The sequence below is a fragment of the Rosa chinensis genome, chromosome 3 (assembly GCF_002994745.2).
Source record: "Rosa chinensis cultivar Old Blush chromosome 3, RchiOBHm-V2, whole genome shotgun sequence".
Taxonomy (NCBI): Eukaryota; Viridiplantae; Streptophyta; class Magnoliopsida; order Rosales; family Rosaceae; genus Rosa; species Rosa chinensis.
The window spans coordinates 41652267-41675795 of NC_037090.1; the positions used below are offsets into that span (position 1 = coordinate 41652267).

The 23529-nt window shown below is 37.8% G+C and overlaps 1 long non-coding RNA gene across 1 annotated transcript; it reads right to left on the bottom strand.

Annotated features, from left to right (window-relative positions):
• Window positions 1-946: 946 nt before the first annotated feature.
• LOC112195130 lies at window positions 947-1868 on the bottom strand. Its single transcript, XR_002934367.2, has 2 exons — window positions 1647-1868; window positions 947-1557 (listed from the first exon to the last, which is right to left on the bottom strand). It is a non-coding gene; the product is annotated as an uncharacterized LOC112195130 (long non-coding RNA).
• Between the last annotated feature and the right edge of the window lie 21661 nt (window positions 1869-23529).

A 23529-nucleotide genomic window follows, 5' to 3' on the forward strand; every position in this document is an offset into this window, starting at 1 on the left:
GAGTAAGGTTTATATTATCAGGACATAATTAATGAGTGTTTACGTGACAGTCACACACACACGAGTATATATATATATATATATATATATATAATATTTACAACAGTGAATTAATTCTATACACGTATAACTTAAATTATTTTGAACGTGGAGGTTTTATAAAAAATAAATACATATTTAATAAACAATAAATGACGAAAAATCATGGAATTTGAAAATACATTGAGGGATCCAAGGCTTTGCAAGCTGTGTAGGTCTAGAAATATCTTATAACATGAAAGCCAAGTTCAATACGGTCTCAACGATCCTTACCGACGCCCTTGCCATCACGCTTGACCAGAAAGCAGCCATCATCTAATCCAGCCGTTTTAAGTCTAGCCATTGAAGGCTGTATCCCAACAAACCAAGCCTACCATCCTTTTCTAACCCAGATTCGTTATCATCAGCGTCCTACAATACCATGGTCCATCCATGGTCTAAGTGTTCTTTTTATAATTCTCGTTGCACTTGTACCTCATAAACTTTAGAAGGGTAATTAATCCTCCTCCTCAGCCTAAAATAAATCTTTATCTAGACTAATCCGTTGGCATTTACCCAAACATAATTTTATCAAGCTCAATTTTGATCGTTAACCACCTCAATCAAGCAACTGCAGGTTTTATATCATTGATCTCTATTCTAGCTTCAACCAGAAATGTTTGAGAAAAACTCGGTGCTTGTTACTGAGGCTCTACCCCTCCAGGAAGGTCACAATCAGGCAATTCAAGATGGTTTTAAAAATATCCAAGTGGAGGAAGACTCAAAAATTCTAATTGAATCAAGACTCTTTGAGGGATAAATTTATTGTCTAAGAAATAATGAATCTGTCCAAAGTTAAGAGTCGATATTTATTTCTCTCATATTGACGTGTGGCGGATGAAATAGCAAAATTAAGCCACTCTAAAAATGAGAGGGCGGTGGGGGGAACCATCGCTAATGGAATTATGTTTATTTATCATTATTATTATACTATTTAAACACAACAAAGGGAGCAAAAGAAAAAAAAAAATACACATACAAAGTTACAAATGATATAACACAGGCACATGGTGACGTCTCTTTATCCTGATCAGAAATGTAGGAGTAGGAGTCGCACCGGCTTGCTTCTACAATGATCCCCAACGTGAGTCGAACAAGCAGATGCATAATATCTTCATAAAGAAGGAAAGTTCGAGACCGGAGAAGAGATAATTAACTAGTAAGGTGGAGGATGATGAGGAGGAGGTGGTCTGTAGGGGTCGAAGTATGGTGGTGGAGGTCCTGGTGGACCCGGTGGTGGAGGCCCTGGAGCATAAGGTCGCGGAGGAGGAGGAGGACCAGGTGGATGGTGATGGTGAGGGGGTGGTGGTGGTGGTGGTGAATAATAAAACTCAGGACGTGGAGGAGGGGGCGGCCCATGATGATGATGTGGAGGAGGGGGTGGTGGTGGTGCAAAGGGGTCTGGCGGTGGTGGTGGCGCAAAGGGGTCTGGCGGTGGTGGTGGCGGTGGATGTCTACGGAATCCCATAATATCGTGATCTGAATTGGTTGCTAATGTGAGTATGCTATATATATCGGTATATAAGTGAAAAATAAGAGAATGGAGAAGTGATCTGAGGAGAACGTACAGGGGATTGATTGGTTGGTGATCGATGGATCAAAAAAATTTCAATGATCTCAGCTTGCTAGGTCAGAACTCAAGACTCGATGCCTCAACTAATGGACCTTAAGTTTATAATGTAAGAATTAAGAAATTTCTAGATATGAGGACTGTTAGGTAGTGGACTGGTAGATGACTGAAAGTCTGAAACGTGTTCGTTGGAGATCTTATCATATTTGCCTGGCCAAACTTGGTTCCTTAACAATTAAGAGAACCACACCTACAGCTTTTTCTTTTCCTAATTTTTAATTTTCTTTCGTATTTTTGTTCAAATTTCATAACGACTGATCATTCCTCAGCTGCATGAAAAAGAAACAAGTAGAAAGTGACGTTGACGGGGGACTAGCTAATTGATAATGCAAGTGATCCCAATAGACATACTCTTATCTCTTATCATTAATAGTGGCGGATCCAGTATTCTAACTTCGGTGGGGCTTGGACTTCTTCACTTTGTTAAAAAAATAGTAAAGAATCTCGACGGTTCGAGGAAATTTTATTAATTGAAAAAAAAAAAAGATACACCTAGTCTGAGGCCTTCTCCTTACTAACCTCACTGATCGAGTGCAAACTCTTACTGATACAATCTGTCAATCATGAATCTACCATTGAAGAAGAAATCATCATTAAATGGAAATCAATTTATCAAACCCATTTCTAACTACCCAATCAGTATCATTAACTTAATTAAAATCAAGTAAACAACATCAAAATCAAAAGAAAATTGAACTGTCAAATGACCAATTCAAGTTTTCAACCAGTTAGTCACTTAATCAGTAAGCTCATAAGCTCATAAAAATCAATTATATCATTTTGACTGTTTGCAATTATACCATCAAGATCAACTGGAATTCTGGAAATCCGAAATCGAACCCGGAAAGCATTTCAACAATTCAACCAGGGGTCATCATTTGGCCCTTCGGCCCATAGGGCCGAAGCCCTACCCAGCCCTTGCATTAGGGCGGGCCGGCCCGACCCTTTCTCAAATAGGGTAGGGTAAGGGCCATGCAATTGAAACCCGGCCCGGCCCCTCGGCCCTACCCGTTTGAGCCCGTTAGGGCCAAGCCCAGCCCGGCCCTCTAGGCCCGCCCGTTTAAACCCTAATATTTTCTATTTTTTCTATTTTAAAAATAAATTTCTCTTTTTTCTATAGCATACAACTTATCTCTTTTTTTGTAATTGATTTCCTAAGCTTTATTTTCTTTAATTCTTGTTTCCTTTGTTAAATAAAAATTAATTTAGAGATTTAGAGAGGTAGTTAATTAAATATAACCTCATTAACTAATATTTATAAATGTTATAACTTATAAGTTAATCTCAATATATATATATATATATATTAAATATGATCAACAAAAAACAATGAGTCTTATATTGCCTATATGACCATGGAGCCACATTTTAAGGAAAAAAGAATAATGTATTTCTTTTTGTTAAACAAATTAAAGCCCTTTTAGGCTCATTTCGGCCCTATTTGGAAGGCAGGCCCGACCCGGCCCTTTTGGCCCTAGTGACTCGGGATTTTCGGGCGGGTAAGGGCTAGCATATTTAAGTGTTGGCCCTACCCTACCCGGCCCTAAATTTTGTTGACTTTGACTAGGCCCGGCCCGGCCCTACCCGAAGCCCTAAAATTTAGGGTAGGGCCGGCCCTAGCCTGGCCCATGATGACTCCTAAATTCAACTATACAATTCAAGTATTCAACAATCGAACTCGGAAATTACATATTAGAAATTTAATTAGATGTGTCTAACCCAATAGGCCAGAACTTTAGAAGAGAAGAGGAGGAGGACTGATCGGAAGTAACATTATTTCCGACCAACTTTTTCCGACTAAATCCATTTTTGGTCGGAAGTAACATTATTTCCGACCAAAAATATTTTGCGGTCGAAAATACATTTTTGGGATGACCATTATTTTCGACGGCAAACAAACTCTTGGTAAAAGTTTAGAATGGGATCGGAAATAATTATAATTTGGCGGCAAAAATGCCCCGCTAATTATTTTTCCGACCAAGTTTGATGTCGTTGGAAAATATATGGTCATTTTTCGATAAAATTTTGTTTCGTCGGAAAGTCGTTAGAAAATATAGGGTTTAGTTCCGACCACATAGTCGCCGTCAGAAAAAAAAAATTGTATGTTAATTAAGGAAAACTGAATTGGGAGAGAATTGAGTCATACTTTCATTGATAATATGAGCCTCTTTGTATAGAGGATTACAAGACATAGAATCAGAGTTGTACAAGGAAAGATTATCGTACAATTAATCGAATATCTATGAATATCTCTAATTCAAAAACCTTATTTCAACTAGATCAAGTAACCTAGAGTTTGGGCCAGACACATATTCTGGATTTACTTGAACACTACCCCTTGTGTCGCCCAAACGTGGTGCTCATCTCGTTGCCTCATTAAAAACATTGCCGAGTAATAAAAACCTTGAGGGACAAAAATAACCTCGGTCGAAAGGGAAAAAGAGCACAACACACCCTATGTAGAGATGTCCCCCTGATGTTTGCATCTCCCCCTGATGACTACGGTCATGGAAGTTCGGATAACTTCCGTAAATGATGCTACCAACATGTTTCTCGAGAGTGAAATTTAGGCAATGACTTAGTGAGCAAGTCTGCCACACTGTCCTCAGATCGAACCTAGTTCACTTTGATCTTGAGAAGAGTCTGTTGTTGCTGATTATCCTTGGTGTTGTCGCTTTCAATGTAGCCTTACTTCATTTGTTCAAAACAAGCAGCATTATCCTAAATGCTTGTAGGCTCATCTGTGGTAGACTTTAAAACACAATTGTTCGAACATGTGTAATTATGGATCCAATCCATATACATTCACGAACCACTTTGTGAAGAGCAATAATCTCTACATTGTTCGAAGATTTAGCAACTATGGTCTATTCTGTAGACCTCCAAGATATCACAGTCTTACCCATGGTGAACACTTAACCAGTTTGGGTATGACCTTTGTGTGGGTCAGAGAGATACCCAACATCAGCAAAACCTTCCAAAACACATGTCGTTTTGGGATGGGGATAGAGGACGCAGGCCAGTGTTCGTGGCGTTCCTCATGTGTGATGGGTCTGAATCCATCGTCTCTATCTAGGGATAGAACTATCTCATATCAATCGTACATCTCAAGTACCGAAAGATATCTTTTACACCAATCCAATGACATCACGTTGGCGCATAGCTATACCTTAGCTAACAAGTTCACTGCAAATGAGATGTCCGGTCCTGTGCATTGAGCTAAGTACAATAATGCGCCTATTGTACTTAAGTAAGGCAATTTTGCCTCTAACACATTTCATCATCATCCTTTGGACGAAGAGGATCCTTTTTCAGGATCAAGACTACGGACGATCATAGGGGTGCTTGACGGTTTGACCTTGTCAAAATGTCTAAGCATCTATCAACACGATGCTCAAGTTCCAAACTAAGACATAGTCGTGTTCTCCCAAAATCGTTTATCTCAAAATCGGATTTCAAGTATTCAGCGGTTTTCCTTAACTCTTTAAGATCTTCCAATGAAGATCATGTCCAACATGAACCGCAATAGAAACCAAAACTTATTATGGAAATGCGCGGGCATATCCCTTCCCAATCAAGTAGTCACTTAAGTGAGCGTTTCAACCTTATTGCAAACGCTCTCCGTGGTCTAGAGCCACTTGACTTGGGTAAATGAAGTCCACTATGAACCATTATGTATATTTCATATCTAAATCCCCATAGAGATACGTAGTGACCACATTCGTAAGTTGCATGATCAGTTATTCGGAAACTACCAAACTGATAGAGTAGTGGAAGGAAGTGACATCCATTACAAGAGAATATGTCTCATCTTACTCGATTCTAGGGTGTTTTGTGAGAAGCCTTGTGCTATAAGGTGAGATTAACATATCTTTTTCTCACTACTCTTTCTAACGAAGACCCATTAATCAACAGGTTTTATGTTAGGAGGTGTTGGCATCACTAACTCAAAAACCTTACTCTTTGTTAGAGAATCCATCTTAACCTGGATCGCATATTTCCATTTAGGCTAAATTTCTCTACGTTGGCATTCTGATAGGAGCATTTTAATGCGACGTTTTAACTGTTATTTCCCTATATTTTCTGCGTTATTTCCTTAATAAAACTCTGTTTAGGAAAGTTTCCATTCTTCGAATGGGAAAGTTCCTAATTGTAGAAAGTTTCCGTTTTGTTGTTTCTATTTTCCATTTTTAGAAAGTTTCCATTTTAGTTTAAGAAAGTTTCCATTTCTTATTTTATAAAGCTTCTATTTTCAGGTTTTTGGAATAAATAAGCTGAATTGAGTTCATAAATGGAACGAGAAGTTTCATGAAGATGACATGGCAAGGAGAGAATCAAGGAAGAGTTTTTTTTTAAAAAAAGGAAAATATATTTTCCTTGTGGATTAAATTTGCTGTGTAATACTTAAGGAAAAAACAAGGTGACAACGTGGGAATTGAAGATGATTGATTGAGGATTTCAAGGAGAGATTTTCTTGGGAGACTTTTATGGAAAGAAATATTGTTGGAGGAATAATTTGGTGTGATTGCCAACGTGAAAATCAGAAATAATCAAGGAGATGACGCCAAGAGAGATTCAAGGGAGATATTTATGGAAGGAAAATATGTGTGCACCAAGGAAAAGCTAAAAAGGCGTCTAGATTCATCCCTAAATTCCCTAAAGGAATGTTGGCCGAAATTCATGAAGAAAATCAGAATAATTTCAAGGAAATTCGGCAATTAAATATTAGGGAGGTATTTTAGAGAATTATGATTGGTTGGAACACATCACAAGGCTTACTTGGCATTCTATGATTGGTTGGACCACATCATAAGCTTACTTGGCGAATTATCATTGGTTGAAGCTATGTGGAAAATTCTGATTGCTTTGTGAACCCTAGCCATGCTCCTATATAAAACTCCCCCTTTCTCAACGTCAAGGTTCCTCTCCATACAATTTACACTTTAGAAAAAAATCAGAAAATCTTCTTAGCATAGCCGTAAGTTTCTCCATCCTCTAGTCATCTCCACGAGTTCAAGCAAGGCCAAGGGAGAAGAAGCATAGCCGTGAGCATCCATCATCCATCTCCAACCTTGAAGCTTGCTTTCGAGATTCAAGAGACCACCACATCAATCGTTCATCACCATCCCCATCTCACGGTGTAATCCGATTCTCCTTTGTAACCTTTGCTTTGAATTTCGTTGGTTATGAACTAGTTGACATATGTGTTTGAACAAATATTAATTTCTGGAATTTTTATGATTAATTGAGAATTTTCAGATTCATATTATTGTGATTCGAGAGTTGCTTATGTGGGTTTGTTTAATTAAATTTGCGTTATAGATAACTTTTGTATTTTAATCTTATGTGGTTGCAAACACTTAGGGTTTCGATATAATTGGTGCTAGGTTCAAGAACATGAAATCGACTTTTCGTTTTGTGTAAACTTGAATCAAAGTAGTAAAGGTTTTGTACAAAGATCGAATTTAATTAACGAGGATTGCAATTAGGTGGACTTTTCCATACTAAGTTGTACACTTGAGTTGATAGCCTTTCTCTATGTGTAATGCGTTAAACATGACATGATTGACTAGCTTTCTAGGGTTTGATTGCATGTTTGATAGGATTAATCTAGGTGCTTTCGCTTAGGTTAATTAGCATTGAAAAGTAAAAAATGGGAATTCATTTGCTTTCGAATGTTTCACATGATCAACTCCTTTCTCATGACTTAGATGAACAATATTAGGGTTTGAATCAATTTTAATCATATGTTTCGGTTTTTGATCTTTGTTCTCTCATTCCATTTGTATTTTTATGTTTTTGCATTTAAATTATTTTGTTAACTTAGTTTTATTTTCGAAAAACCAAAAACAAAATCCCCCCTTTTTTCGTGTAGAATGTTTATAGTTGTGAATATATTTGTGAATATTATACTTTGTTTTAATTTTAATTGTTTAACTGTTTGACAATGACAGGTGTACCCTCAATCCCCGGAATAGAACGATCCCTACTTGCTTATACTACTATGATATTTTTAGGGTTAAATTATGCGCTTGCTTTTAGGCGCATCAATTTTTGGCGCCGTTGCCGGGGATTGAAAAATCATTTGTCATATTGTGAATATTTGTTTTGTTTATATGTTGTGTTCGAAAAAGAAAAAAAAAATTTACTTGTTAATTGTTCTTAATTTGTTAGTTAATTAGTTAATTAATTACTTAGGTTGTTATTTATATTATTGAATACGAATTTTAATTGTGAGTTGTAAATTAAAGAAGGAATAGGTGAAGTCGTGTTTATTAATATTGGCCTAAACCCCTTATTGGTACCTAGTCCAGGTCCCTTAAGGTTGAGGGCGGCCTTTATTAACATTCATTGAACTGTCTCCACACTTAGGATCTTTTTCATCCAAGTAAGTATAGCCTATGTGGGATGGTGTCTAGGAAGGGGACAACGCTCATGACTGGTTCTTGAATCCAGAAGTGCTTACAAATGGGCCTAAACCACAATGTGGGAGTAGCTCATGCCAAAATGGATTCTACCTCTCGTGGTTGCCCTCCCCTACCTGGCCATTTCAGTAAGGTTGCCCAAAGGATGTAGGAGAGACTTGGTGTCTAGACGACTATACTTGGGCCGCACGTCCTCTTGATTTACCGCTTGGAATTTAATTTGTTATCAATGATATATATAACAAACGAAAATATTGTGATTCACTAAGGTATATTGGATTAAACATAGTCTTGAAAAGGGTAGCTGTTTCAGTCCCATTGCACATCGAGACTCCCTGTTCCCGTACCTAAGTGTTGAAAATAATTGTAAAGGAAAGGAAAGAATGTAAATATTTGTAAGTATTTTTGTACAAAGAAAGAAAAGAAAAAAAGAAAAAAAAAACACTTGTGTAAATATTTTTTGTGTTTTTTTTTTTTTTTTTTTTTTTACTCACTTGTGTACTTAACTTGTGTCTTATGTACTGACTTGTTAACTTGTGTACTTAACTTGTTAATATTACATGTAGTTTGTAATTCACTAACTTGTTATACTTGTTTATATATATATATATATATATATATATATATATATATATTTTTGTATTTCTTTGTTAATTATTGTCACTAACTTTATTTAATGGAGGTACCGTCTGGCTGAAAGACGTTAAATTCAAGCGCTGCTTGGGAGGCAACCCAATTCAGAAGCAGCTGTGGAGGAGTCTTCAATAACACAGATTTGCTTTCTCTTTCGCTATTTCTTTTACTTTATAATTTTCTCCTTTATTTTTGTAGTCTTTTCGTAAATTCCATTCCTATATGCTTAATTGGTTCATTGCATGCTTATGATTGATTACATTGAGGACAATGCAATATTTAAGTGTGGGGGAAGGGATTTACACTTTTATCTTGAGTCATATATTGAAAAATACAAAAAAAAGTGAAAAATGTCAAAAATTTAAAAATTTTCGTTGTTTTTGTTTTTGTTTTGAGTCTTAGGATGCCCTTTCAACTGTCTAGGATGATTCTAAATCCCTGAAATCATGATTAAAAGAGGATCACAAAATTGAGATGATTTCTTCAATGGTATTCTTTGGTTAATTGAGATATATGAAAAATGTATGCATGTGTAGCGGATATGGATTTCGTAACCTTGGTACAGAATATGAGCATGTTAGGATGAGTTTTGATTCATAAAAGCCCATGTGAGATATTTGAGCCATGTCCCGTTTTCTTGGAGTGATAAATGAAATATATTCTTAATTTCTTGGCGATGTTTTGATGATCTCATTATTCTTTCATCTTGATTGACTACTTGCCATAGATTAAGTTTGATGGACTAGAGAATGCTAGAATTCGCTCTTGTGCTTGTTGAGATGTATATCAATACATGGCCCTGATTCTGGAAGGGATAGAGACAACCTAGGAATTACCACCATTGCCATATAAACCTGTGTCCCTAATTGTGCCCGTCGTGGGACTCCCCTAGATAAGCCCCTTTGAGCCTACATTAAGCCTTTTCATTCATCACCCTTAAAACCCTTAACCATGAAGCTTAGTATAGTTACAATCCTACCCTTTGTTCTAAGAACTTAGTGGAGCTATCTTTTGAGACATACTACGTGGGTTTGGTGCTAAGGATGAAAATTGAGAAGAGGTGAAAGTTCAAGTGTGGGGGTAGACTTGTCCACGGAAGAAAAATGTGTGAAAAAGCCGAGAAAAAGAAAAAGAAAAATAAAAACATGCACGGCTAAGAAAAGAAAAAGAAAATGTCTATGGATTTTAGTCCCCCATACTTGGTGAGTTTGGAGTTTACTTTGAATTGAAGGCCCATTACAGAAAAATTTGGCCTTTGTGAAAATTTGGCCTTTGTCCAACTCCTTAGTGACCAAAGGAAGTTTAGAGTGAAGTTTGGGCCCAACATGAAGACATTAGGCCCCTTTATAACAGCCCCATGGGAAAGTGACGTTTTTGCATACTTGGTGGATTTGTAGAAGTCTCTCTACACCAACATGAGCTCTACTAGGTTTTTAGGACACTTTGTTAAAATTCTTACCCTTCGTTTCTTTAAACCTTGAGCCATGGCCCCATTACAACCCTTGATAAGACCTTCTTGATCCTTAAGATGGGATAGCCCTTGATGTGGAGATGAGTTACAAGAGTTGAACCTATGGCTTGGGTCCATCTGTGCAAGTAGTTGATATCCTTCATGAGATCTTTAAAAGAAAAAATACATATGCTTTCGTTTCTTGCATTATGTGATATACTTGCTATCTTTCACATATACTTGAGTGTATAAGCTTTTAAGCATTGCCATGATCTGAGAGAAGAAAGAGTGGATATGCCTTGTGAGGATTGAATCAAACTTGTTTGAAGCATGCTTAACAGAACCCATCACCATTGTTACAACCAAGTCCTACTTGTGTGTGTGAAGATTATGTGTTTTAATTAACCCTCGAATGCTTAAACATTGATTCTTGGTTGAGTGCTAATCTTGGTGTTGTGAAAGTAAGAGATTGCTGAGACAAAAAGTTGAAGGGCAATAGAGTCATTGTTTGTGTAGAGTCTTTAAATTTTCGTTGAGTCTTAGTTGAGTCTTTGTGTGATTTTGCTAAGGGACTAGCAAAAGCTAAGTGTGGGGGAATTTGATAGGAGCATTTTAATGCGACGTTTTAACTGTTATTTCCCTATATTTTCTGCGTTATTTCCTTAATAAAACTCTGTTTAGGAAAGTTTCCATTCTTCGAATGGGAAAGTTCCTAATTGTAGAAAGTTTCCGTTTTGTTGTTTCTATTTTCCATTTTTAGAAAGTTTCCATTTTAGTTTAAGAAAGTTTCCATTTCTTATTTTATAAAGCTTCTATTTTCAGGTTTTTGGAATAAATAAGCTGAATTGAGTTCATAAATGGAACGAGAAGTTTCATGAAGATGACATGGCAAGGAGAGAATCAAGGAAGAGTTTTTTTTTAAAAAAAGGAAAATATATTTTCCTTGTGGATTAAATTTGCTGTGTAATACTTAAGGAAAAAACAAGGTGACAACGTGGGAATTGAAGATGATTGATTGAGGATTTCAAGGAGAGATTTTCTTGGGAGACTTTTATGGAAAGAAATATTGTTGGAGGAATAATTTGGTGTGATTGCCAACGTGAAAATCAGAAATAATCAAGGAGATGACGCCAAGAGAGATTCAAGGGAGATATTTATGGAAGGAAAATATGTGTGCACCAAGGAAAAGCTAAAAAGGCGTCTAGATTCATCCCTAAATTCCCTAAAGGAATGTTGGCCGAAATTCATGAAGAAAATCAGAATAATTTCAAGGAAATTCGGCAATTAAATATTAGGGAGGTATTTTAGAGAATTATGATTGGTTGGAACACATCACAAGGCTTACTTGGCATTCTATGATTGGTTGGACCACATCATAAGCTTACTTGGCGAATTATCATTGGTTGAAGCTATGTGGAAAATTCTGATTGCTTTGTGAACCCTAGCCATGCTCCTATATAAAACTCCCCCTTTCTCAACGTCAAGGTTCCTCTCCATACAATTTACACTTTAGAAAAAAATCAGAAAATCTTCTTAGCATAGCCGTAAGTTTCTCCATCCTCTAGTCATCTCCACGAGTTCAAGCAAGGCCAAGGGAGAAGAAGCATAGCCGTGAGCATCCATCATCCATCTCCAACCTTGAAGCTTGCTTTCGAGATTCAAGAGACCACCACATCAATCGTTCATCACCATCCCCATCTCACGGTGTAATCCGATTCTCCTTTGTAACCTTTGCTTTGAATTTCGTTGGTTATGAACTAGTTGACATATGTGTTTGAACAAATATTAATTTCTGGAATTTTTATGATTAATTGAGAATTTTCAGATTCATATTATTGTGATTCGAGAGTTGCTTATGTGGGTTTGTTTAATTAAATTTGCGTTATAGATAACTTTTGTATTTTAATCTTATGTGGTTGCAAACACTTAGGGTTTCGATATAATTGGTGCTAGGTTCAAGAACATGAAATCGACTTTTCGTTTTGTGTAAACTTGAATCAAAGTAGTAAAGGTTTTGTACAAAGATCGAATTTAATTAACGAGGATTGCAATTAGGTGGACTTTTCCATACTAAGTTGTACACTTGAGTTGATAGCCTTTCTCTATGTGTAATGCGTTAAACATGACATGATTGACTAGCTTTCTAGGGTTTGATTGCATGTTTGATAGGATTAATCTAGGTGCTTTCGCTTAGGTTAATTAGCATTGAAAAGTAAAAAATGGGAATTCATTTGCTTTCGAATGTTTCACATGATCAACTCCTTTCTCATGACTTAGATGAACAATATTAGGGTTTGAATCAATTTTAATCATATGTTTCGGTTTTTGATCTTTGTTCTCTCATTCCATTTGTATTTTTATGTTTTTGCATTTAAATTATTTTGTTAACTTAGTTTTATTTTCGAAAAACCAAAAACAAAATCCCCCCTTTTTTCGTGTAGAATGTTTATAGTTGTGAATATATTTGTGAATATTATACTTTGTTTTAATTTTAATTGTTTAACTGTTTGACAATGACAGGTGTACCCTCAATCCCCGGAATAGAACGATCCCTACTTGCTTATACTACTATGATATTTTTAGGGTTAAATTATGCGCTTGCTTTTAGCCGCATCACATTCATTCATCAAAGGAGTATGGTTCGATATCATCGGACTTAACAAACTCATGCGCAACAAAATGCGCAACTACATCATCAATTATGATGGAGCAAAATCCCACGTCTCATGTACGCTAGTGTAATTTTCAAAGAGCTATATATTCTCAAGAATAGGTTCTAACGTTGACGCATCCCCCAACGGTAACCTTAATCTAGAAGATTCTCATGAGACGGATTTTGAGTATCGATGATCAGAGGATTGGGTTGTGCCAAGGTATCCTTCGAACCCATGGGCCTCCCATGCATCCTAGCTGGGACCATGGCCTGTAACACCAGAGTGCCACTTTCTTTGGAGTTGGCGCCATGCCTACCTCCATGTAGGGTGGCACTACGTCCTCTCGTAAGGACGTCCTTCCTTACATGCATATTTGCAGCAGATATGTGTGATCTCGTCACTTTAACAGGGATTGAGATAAGACATAGTGGGAACAGACCACGACAATTCATGTCGTTCTTACTAAACATTCGTGTTCTTATCTCCCCCTAACGACGGGAAGACTATCTCATCAAAGTGACATCCGCAAATCTAGCTATAAGAAGATCGCCTAGTAAGGGCATTAAGTGGCGGACGATTGTTGGAGTCTAAAATCCAACTGAGTTGCCCATTCGTATGTAAGGGCCTATCATAGTGCGCTATGGCAATGCAATTGGCACATAAATGGCTCATTCAAATGTGCGTAAGTACAAGATACTTGTACCCAGTCACTAGCTGTAACGCAGAGATACATTAAGTGGCAGTAGGTCGTAGATGAATTAGCATAGCTGCATGCGATATTGCATCACCCCAAGCTGATACAAGGAGATTGGTGCTCATTACTAATGTCGGGACTACCATCGTAGTCATTTCCGCTAGACCATTTAGGTGTGTACATGGGAATATGATGTCCAACATTAGTCCCAGTGATATGCAATAACCATCGAAAGTCTTCGATGTAAACTCTCTAGCAATGTCAAATCCAATTGACTAAATAGGATTATCCGGGGAGTGAGCCCCTCGTCATATGATATGTGCCAGAAGTGTACCATAAGCAGAATTTACAAGTGGACAATGGCATAACACGTGACCAGCGTGTTTGCGTGTCAGCCAACATCATGAGATATTTAAACGTCCACAAGTTGGTTGAACTAGTCCACAGAATCCCCACGGACTCTATGTAAGAACAGAATGAGTATTTTCATATCATTTGCATAAGATGGTCTCAGTCCTAATTTCTCTAAGGAACAGGCTTTGTAGAAGAGCGAGTGGCTTTAGAAGAAAACAATGAGGATTTTGGTTGGGCCTGAGCGTTTGAAACGATATTTGAAGCAAAGTTAGTGATTGCAGCATCACCTAGGGCGCCATCACCATGATGGATGCCATCCATGGCGTCATGGATAGAGACTGTGCCAACCCTAGGCTAGTGGTGGACAGCGGGGGTGCTAGAGGCAGCGGCCATGGTCACACTTAGTAAAAGAATCAAATTTTGATTCATGCTTCATTTCGCTCGAGAGAAAGGATGTCCATGTGAAGTCTTTAGTAGATGGATCATCATATCATGACTAGAATGACCTATCATATCGTGATAAAGCCAATTATGTGTCTAAATCCAAGAGGTATTCTCTCATAACTTTATTGGATTTAATAGCTCGAAATAGTGACATATATAGAGTCCACTAGAGTGACACATAAACTTCTCTAAGATGCGCATTTGTTCGCAATCGTTAGAGGTATTGCAAAGGAACTCATTTCCGTTGTCTACATGCGTTTTTGCATGGAATCCGTTGGCTATTCATAGGTGCGATTTGCCCTAGGAGCGTAGAGAGTTTCTGTGACGATAATCAAGGTGCCATTTGGCAAGGAGAATTTGGGCTACTCCATGTCCTTGAATTAACATTGATGGCCCAGCCATCGTAGTCACAAAGTAATATGCTCATAATCAAAATGGAGTCATAATGAAAAGAAATCGAAATTTTATTCATAATCCAACAGAGTATATCATTGTCTCTTAACCATTAAGAGAATCTAATGCAAATGCTAGCTAATGCAAAACAAAGGTAGTTGTTTGACTTCTTTCGGCAACTCCAAAATAAATATGACCAGGTGAGTAGAGAGATGTCGGTGGAGCAAAGCTCACTTAAGTACCACTTATCTCAAAACCTTCCTAGACATCATACTCATTTTGGATGAGCCTATGTGAAGAAAAATTAAACCAATGATATTTACTACAAAGTATATGGCAATTGCCATCTCTTGGAAAAATAAAGACTGAAAATAATTGGTGATCTATTAATCCCAGCCAGATTTGTGGTCTCCAACCCTTCACTTTAGGTCATCTTCTTGATCTTCTTGTTCCACATAGTGAGCTTCTCTTGCTTTACAATATGTTTTGTAGGCGGTGACAATTTCTTCACGAGCTCTACAAATGTGTGTCCAATGACCAGATACTCCACATTGAGAACATACATCTCTTTGCTCAGACTCCATTGATTGAGGCGCTTTGAAAGTGTCATTTAGATGGCTCTTAGTGTTGTGGCGCCACCAACATGGCCAGAGGCGTTTCCTCCCTCTCTCTTTCCACGTTGACCTATTCAGTTCCGCGTTCGCCTATTTTGGTGGTTACCTTCCCAAGTAGAGTGATTATATGGACTAGAACATCTAGAAGTATCCCTAAGATTAGGGTTTCACTCTTGGCGCCCTCTCTTAGGGGCGCAATTATAATTGGATTTTGGAATATGCTCTATTTCCACGGATCTCGAATTATAGTTCTTCACAAGGATGTTGTCATGCTTTTCAGTGACATTCATAGCTCCAATGAGCTAATGAAACCTTGTGATCTGTTGTGAAATTTTAATTAAAACTCGCAAGCGCACGAATCATTGTTAGTATAGTGTGCAAGTACGAGGTCGTTCCAACTGAGGATTGATAATCAATTTTAATCCCAACTCAATTAATCTTAACACAAAATCACATAAACAATCAAACTAAAGAAGATATTGATTTTTGGGTTTTTCAATAAACAAATAATCTGAGAATTAAAGAAACAAAAAATAATGATAAAACCAAGGGTTTCAGAATCAACTACTAACAATCCTATTTATGTTTCAATGCAATTAACAGATTCTTTTGTTTCTCTAGATGATAATTCCCATATCTAAGTCCTTCTCATGTACTCTAGACCATAGTTTTCCTTAAGTGTATGATGCTCTCCCTGTCGGGTAAAGATCTTATATCCTAACTATGCAGTTTATCCTTAATTCTCAGGTATAAATTTAACATGCAAGACTCATTACGCTTTAGAAAAAAAGGGAATCAAGCAAATCATTAGTCTTTCTCAAGTAATAATTGTGAGCCCCCGAAAATTTTGTTTCATTTTTGGAAGGTAATTTTTTGCCAATAAGATTTTCGCACGGTTATATAAGTGAAGAAATCGATTTCGGAGATTGTTTTGGTGTCGAGACCACCTATTGGGCCTTATAATTTACATTTGGGCCAAAGTCATCCCTTGGGCCTAAAAGATCGCCAAGTGTTAATGAGATAAAAGATTGTCGGAGTTATTTTACAAAGAGATGAATTGGATCTTTAAGCAAATTGAGTTTTGGACTTAAGGTGAAGTCGAGGATTTTAAAAATGGTGTCGTCGACGAAAAACGAATAAAAGAAAAGTTACGACTCCAAAACTCAGAAGTAATCAGCTAGGAGAATTGCGTAACTCGTCGGAAGGGAAAATTTGACATTTTACACACACAAGTATAAATAGGAAATTGGAAATCCTAAAACCTAAACTCTCTCCTTTTCTCCCTCAGCCGCGTCCTTCTCTCTTTCTTCCCCGACCTCTCGCTCCCTCTCTCTTCTCCTTCCCTCTGCCACCACCGGAGACTCCAGCTCCGGCCACCATCTCACCACACCGTCTCCACCCTTCGAACCAGTGCCCAAATCTGATACAAGCCCAGCCATTCCGCATGCCAATCGAAAGCTTCTAACCACCACATGCATGCCCGGAAAGCTACGACACCACTGCCCTTCTTCGTTCATCGATTTCCGACCATCACCTCGCCCCAGACTCAGCAAGCCCTAGAGAGCAAAACCTGAACCATAGCCCCCAATCCCGACGTCGAACAACGTAGTACAAGCATCGACGGAGATCTCAGCTCTACATGCCTTCATTCTCATATCTCCAGCTCGGATTGAGCTCCAACACCTCCAAAAATGAAGTCGGAGCTATACTATCTTTCGAAACCCCAAACTCCCGACCTCCGACTTCGACCAGAGCCGCCGCAGGCGCTACCACTGGCTCGTCGACCACTGTAGCTCCGCCGCTCACGGTCGCTGGATCGTCTCTATTAGGTAATTTACGTCATCTTATTCTCGGTTGAAGCCCCCAATTCGATTTAGACCCAATAGCTCTAATTTATGTTGTCTAAATTGGCTTGTATGAGGTTTGAGGAATTCTATGCTTTGAGAGATTTTGGAAATCCTGAGCTTTGGAATCTGGGAGTTTGAAGATTTGGAGAAGAAGAACTGTTGGGTCAGTTTCCATTGAAAATGGATTGAGGTAAGGGTTAGGAACTCTGTGTTGGATATGAATTTGGTTAAGAATTGGATTATTAAACTTGTCCTATTTGCCAAGAATTCGAGTGACAATTGGTGGGAATGCAGTTGACTTGAATCGAATCCATGTTTGGAAAAGAAGAATGGTAAGGGACTGAGTATTTTGGAATCTGTTTGGCCGCGTACTGTTTGTATTGATCAAAGTTATGGTTTGATTTAGTATGCGTGATATAAATTTGGTTGTGGTACTTGAGTGATTAAAGGATTTTGTGAATTAACAGTTATGTTGGAAACTTGGCATGATTAAGTATGAATCGGCTTATTAAATAGAGGAGAATTATCTTGAGAATTAAAAGGAGGATGAATTTGTTATCGACATCGAAACGTAAAATAAGAATGGAATCGGTGGTTTGGTCAAATGCATGAGAAAAGTGGTAAATAAGAATGGACCGGATTTTGATAAGTGAATTAATATGTGGGATGTTCAGTTTAAGGTCCGTGAATAAAAATATTCCAAACCTATTATATCCCGAATTTACCATAGAATGAAATTATTTGGGAATGGTGGTTGTTGCTATTTAATTGCTGAAGGTTTAAAAGCTACATGAAATGAGGTCAAACCGGTTGACCGAAACTTTAACATGGAAAGAAGTGTGGTCACCATATCGCAAATGAGCATTACTACGTTAAGTGAATCATTTGGGAATGGTAATCGTCATTTATTTTCTTATAGTAGTAATGCTAAACAATTTTTGGGTCAAAAGTGCTAAGTATAATCACCATATCCGAAATGATTCAAATGCTATGCCATTTGGATTGTTTGGGAATGGGTAAAGATTGTATCTATAAAAGTATAATCCGATGGACTTTAAGGAAAATTAAATAAATGTTTTGGTTGCTCGGTTAGTTGAGTTGTAATAACGTCAAGTTACTCATTGGTTAATTTTATTATAAAGGACTCGAGCATGTGCACTTGGATTCGGACAAATGATCGAAATTCGGGGTCGAACCCGAATGTGGACGAGCACTCCATATCCAGGTAGGGTGAGCTGTCCCTTCCTTGTTAGAGGGTTTTCTATATGTGGAATGCTCTAGTATAATAATATGTTGCATGTAAGTACGTTTTTGGGTGTTCATTAGTCGATGCCTTGTGATATCTGTGTTTCCATAACTGATAATTGCTTATTGCGAAAACCGAGCCTAGACTTGCATGTTAAGATACTGTACCCATCGTATATTTGTACTTGTGACCTAAAAGTGAATAGGACCTAGACGCGTAGATTCCTAGGGATCCCACGGTGTCGATAACCGTGAACCTCTGGAGGGGGCCGTGCTCCTATGTTTGTCGAGGAAGAGTGAATATAGACGGTGAACCAGTCATAGGAGACTCAGGGCCAGGAAATGGACACTTTCACTACTTGAAGTCACAAGAACTACAGAGTAGTTAGCCGGTTCTCGAAGGATGACAAACAGGGTCGGTCACTGATTTATTTGAGTTTAGCCGGCAGGTAAGTATCTCGGAGCTCTAAATTGTGTGAAGCATATTGCATATGCTTTATAAAAGAAATTATGTTTTCGAAAAACATGCACAATATTATGTAGTAAATATTTTCAATTATTATTATTATTTTCAAACCTAGCATGGATGGGTCGGCCCCTACTGGGCATGTGAGGACTAAAGCTCACCCCTACAATAGTGTGTAGGTTTCGAGCATGTGGTTGGGGAGCGTACAGAGGGGGCACATGGCTCGGCTTGGCCCATTCTTCTTTGACTTATTTGAAAGAAGGTTTTGGCCCCTTATCGGATTTTGAAGTAGCTTATTTATTTATTTCCTACTTGTTTACCAAAACTTCGAGTGGGCCCGTAACCCTGGGGCATGTCTCTCGTACTTGTAGTTACTTAGTGATTTGCCTTCCAAATTGGGCTTCGATTGTAAGCCCAAAACTCCTAGCCCATTTCAAATTCCGCTTTTGAAAATATATTGTTCGGTTGCTAGAATGATTTGTCCCAGAAAGTGTTTTGTAAACCAACAATCTAAACTTAAAAGGCCTTGTGATTTCGGGTTGATGAGTTATCGGGATGTTATTCATGACATGTCGGTTTCTCATTGGCTCGGGGTCGCGGCGCTGTGGGACCCCCTCTCGGGTCACCACAATAATGTAATTTACCACACTTAATCACAAGAAGCTAATCAAATTATATTGCATCCACTACTAGAAAACAAGGCTAAGGGGACACATATGTTAGGCACAGATGAGCTATGTGTCCCCAAAACATATAAAAGGCACAGGTGTGCTCTTGTGTGCCTATTGAAAAATTAAGGGACACATAAGACTCATGAGTGTCCCCATTCCCACAATGCAGACCACTTTATACGAATACATCCTTTGTTTTTTTTAAAATGCCTGCAAATACATCCTCGTATACCTAATTTCATATCACATACACGCACACCCAATTCACCCATACACACTCTCTCTCTCTCTCTCTCTCTCTCTCTCAATATCTCAGATCTGCCGCTACCCTCTCCAGCAAAGATCGACGGTAGTCCCGGAGGTGGCCACCATGACTCCTCCTCCAAATTCGTATCACCACCAATGGTAGTTGCCCTCTCTCGCTCTGTCAATTTCTTTTGAAACTAGAACGGCCTTATGGAGACTTATCCCCAAAGTGTCTCGATTTTCCATATCTTTATCGAATCACTGTCTCACTCTGTTCTTCTGGTTCATCAAAGCGTTTCGGTTGGGTATTTGGTGCTGGGCAATGGCTATGGTTGATAGGAGCATAAATGCCATGTTTATAATGTTTAACTCCCTATATTTTGCTAGGTTATTTCCTTTATCTTGATCAATTTAACTTAGTTAGTGTTTTTTAGGTGAAAATGGAGTCTCAAAGTCCAAAAATGGCTAAGGAAGGCACAAGTGGCGCAGAAATGGAAAGAAATGAAGAAATGGAAGTTTTCCCAATTTGACTTGGAAAAGGAATCCCAGTTGGAGTAGGACTCTGAAGCTGACTTGGACTAGGAGTTCTACTTGGACAAGGAAACCCAATTCTACTCAGATAAAGAAACCTAGTGTGACAAGGAGTCCCTGTTGTAAGGATTACTCAAGAAGGTTCCAGAAGAGTCCATAATATTTCGGCAAAAGGAAGCAGTATTTGACTAGGAAACCTGATTGCATATGGAGTTCTACTTGTACTAGGAGACCTGTGGAAGCTAGCAGAGTTTAAGGAGTATTCATGAAGCATCTAAAACTCGTGTGGAAGACATGTGCAAGGCATGTGATGGTAAAGGAAATCCTAAATGGACACAAATTGTGCTTTTAAAGTCAAATCCATTACAGATTCGAAAACTGCCTGTGCAGATCAGTCAACTTCAACGAAGTGTCCAAAATAGCTCAGAGCTCAGAAAATTATGATCTTTATATGGTTGGAAACCTACAGATGTCTATTTTGTGGAGGAAGTTATGGTTGTTTTAGTGTACTGAGGTCAAGTCTGTCGGAAATCTGTTTTGTGTCAAAGAAGTCCTAAATCAACAAGAACTTGGAGAAGTCAAGTAGAAACGAATTAGGAGAGCCTTGGGACGTTCTCCTATATATACCTAGTGTATTTGACGTTTCAAGGTGAACAATTTTCTCCACAATTTCAATTTCTCACTTGTTCTCTCTAGTTTTTCAGATTTCGTAATCTTCAAGGAGCGAGGCCGTGACCATCCACCTTCCCAGCCGTGTTCATCACTTGTGCACCACCTTGGAGCTACTTTGGACCTTGGGACGTGATCAAGGGTTGTTCATACCACCATCTTCTCATGTATTTTCACGGTTTTGGCTTTCTTATAGTTAGAATTTATGCTTTGGAATTTCTGTTGTGTAAACCGAAACTACGATGTGACAAACTGATTTTTGGATGCAATTTAGATGGTTCTTTTCATGTTTGATGTGTTTATGTGTTCTTGATCTTGATTAATTGCCGAATTAATGGAATGTTAATCTGATTTTGTGCTTCATTACATGGAACGTTCTTGTGGTTGCACACATAGGAAGACTTGCATGTAACTTGCTAGTAATTAGGTATATGCTTTGTAACCCTAATTCGAATAAGTAGTAAAGGCTTGCTTTGAGTCGAAATCAGATTATGCATGTGATGATAAGTTTTGACTTGCTTTGACTGCTTGGATTCGCATGTTTATCAATTCTTTCTTGAACTTAATGATTTGAAAACGAATTTTCAATGCAATTGCTTTGATTGTGTGATGTTGGGTTTTCAAAATAAATTGATTTGGTGATTTGCTATTTCGATTAACATAAGAAAGAAAGTTAAAAGGGGCATTGGTTACTTTCATCTTTGTGTCTTGATTGATGGCATTCTATGATGATTAATAGAGATTAAGATGCGTGAATATATTGATCTTGAATGGTTCTTGATGAATTATTTTCCAAAAATTCTTCTTTTCCCACCTATGTAAATAAAAACATTTTTATTCTTTTATTTGTTTTCTGAAAATTTATACTTTAATCTTTAAAACCCCCCTTGTTCTTGTTTCTTGATGTTTTTATATATATTTGTAAATAAATAAAATCAAAATTTAGGTTTTTAGGTAGCATGTAAATATAAATAATTAAGTTAATAATCTGAAAATATTTTTAATTTCTTGAGTAGTGTTTTAGGATTTGTAATTGTGATGTTAACTTGTTAGAGTTTGTGTTGTACTTGGATTTTTAATTCGTGTTAGTTTAGAATTTGTTTTCTAATTGGATTTGGTTTTCTATTTTGTATATGATTAGTGTTCTTTGTTGTATATGGTGTCACGCCCCTGATTTTACACACAAGAAAATCGATATATATAATCCCATAATTATACATGCGTGAACATTCAGTCATCAATACAAAATACCTGGAATCTTTTTCCTTTTAACCAAGTACATACTGATGCCCTGAACCTTCAAAGTTAACATACACTCGCTCCATAGAGTTATATATTACAATGCTTACGAATTAAATTGTCAACAACAAAATAAAACGTAAGTGCAGCTCAGAGTAACTATACAACGGAAGTCCTTATCAACGGTAAAGTTACAAAGATGGCTTCCTACCGTAAAGCTGCAAAAACGCCACCTCAGCTTCAGCCACGATTTCCCTGACCTGCAGGATTAACCCCTACACCATTCCATTGAATAGTGCACCGGGTTTCCACACAACAAAACCCGGTAAGCTTATGAAGCTCGTATGAGTAACTCAAAACCAATTACACAAATTTCACAAAAGCCTCCTTCTCATAACCTCAATCCTAGCATCCAATTACACAATTTTCGGTCAAACAAGACTTCCTCAAGAATGTTTAACGCCATCCTAACGCACTACGGCGAATTTCATAATCACACTCATTTCCCATTTCCCCCCTAGGAGCTTTTGTCATCAACATGACATCAAAGGTGAAAATCAAAGAGTCACCTTCCTATCCTCAACACAGAGTACAATTCGTCACCACTATGCTCTTAAGATAAATCAAACCATCAATCAATACAATCAAGAAGAAACAAGGCAATCACATATCAAAACAAGCCAAACAAATCATAGTAACCCCTGCATATAATTTAGTTCAGGAGGTCACATTAAGTCAAGCAATTCAAATCATAGTAATCCTACACTCTAACATCTATAGGTAACCCCAACCATCACAGCAGTCCTCTCGATCTTTGTTAACTTAATAACAACTCATCTCCGCTACCGAGCAATCATCACACTGGTCATCACCTAGATTTCAAGGATCATCACATAGATTCACGCAGATCTCGCCAATCATCGCACAGATAGCGATCATCACTAGATTTCACTGGTCATCACATAGATAGCGATCATCACATAGATTTCGCTAGTCATCACATAGATAGCGATCATCACATAGATTTCGCTGGTCATCACATAGATAGCGATTCATCACATAGATTTCAACCATCCTACTCATATTCCTACACAAGCCACACATGGCAATCATCACAAAGATTCACCACGAAGTCACTAATACATGAATATATATGTATATATATATATATCCCATAATATATATATAGACACACATAGTCATCCACTTAGAAATGCCACTAATACCAACTATAGTCGTAGTTAAC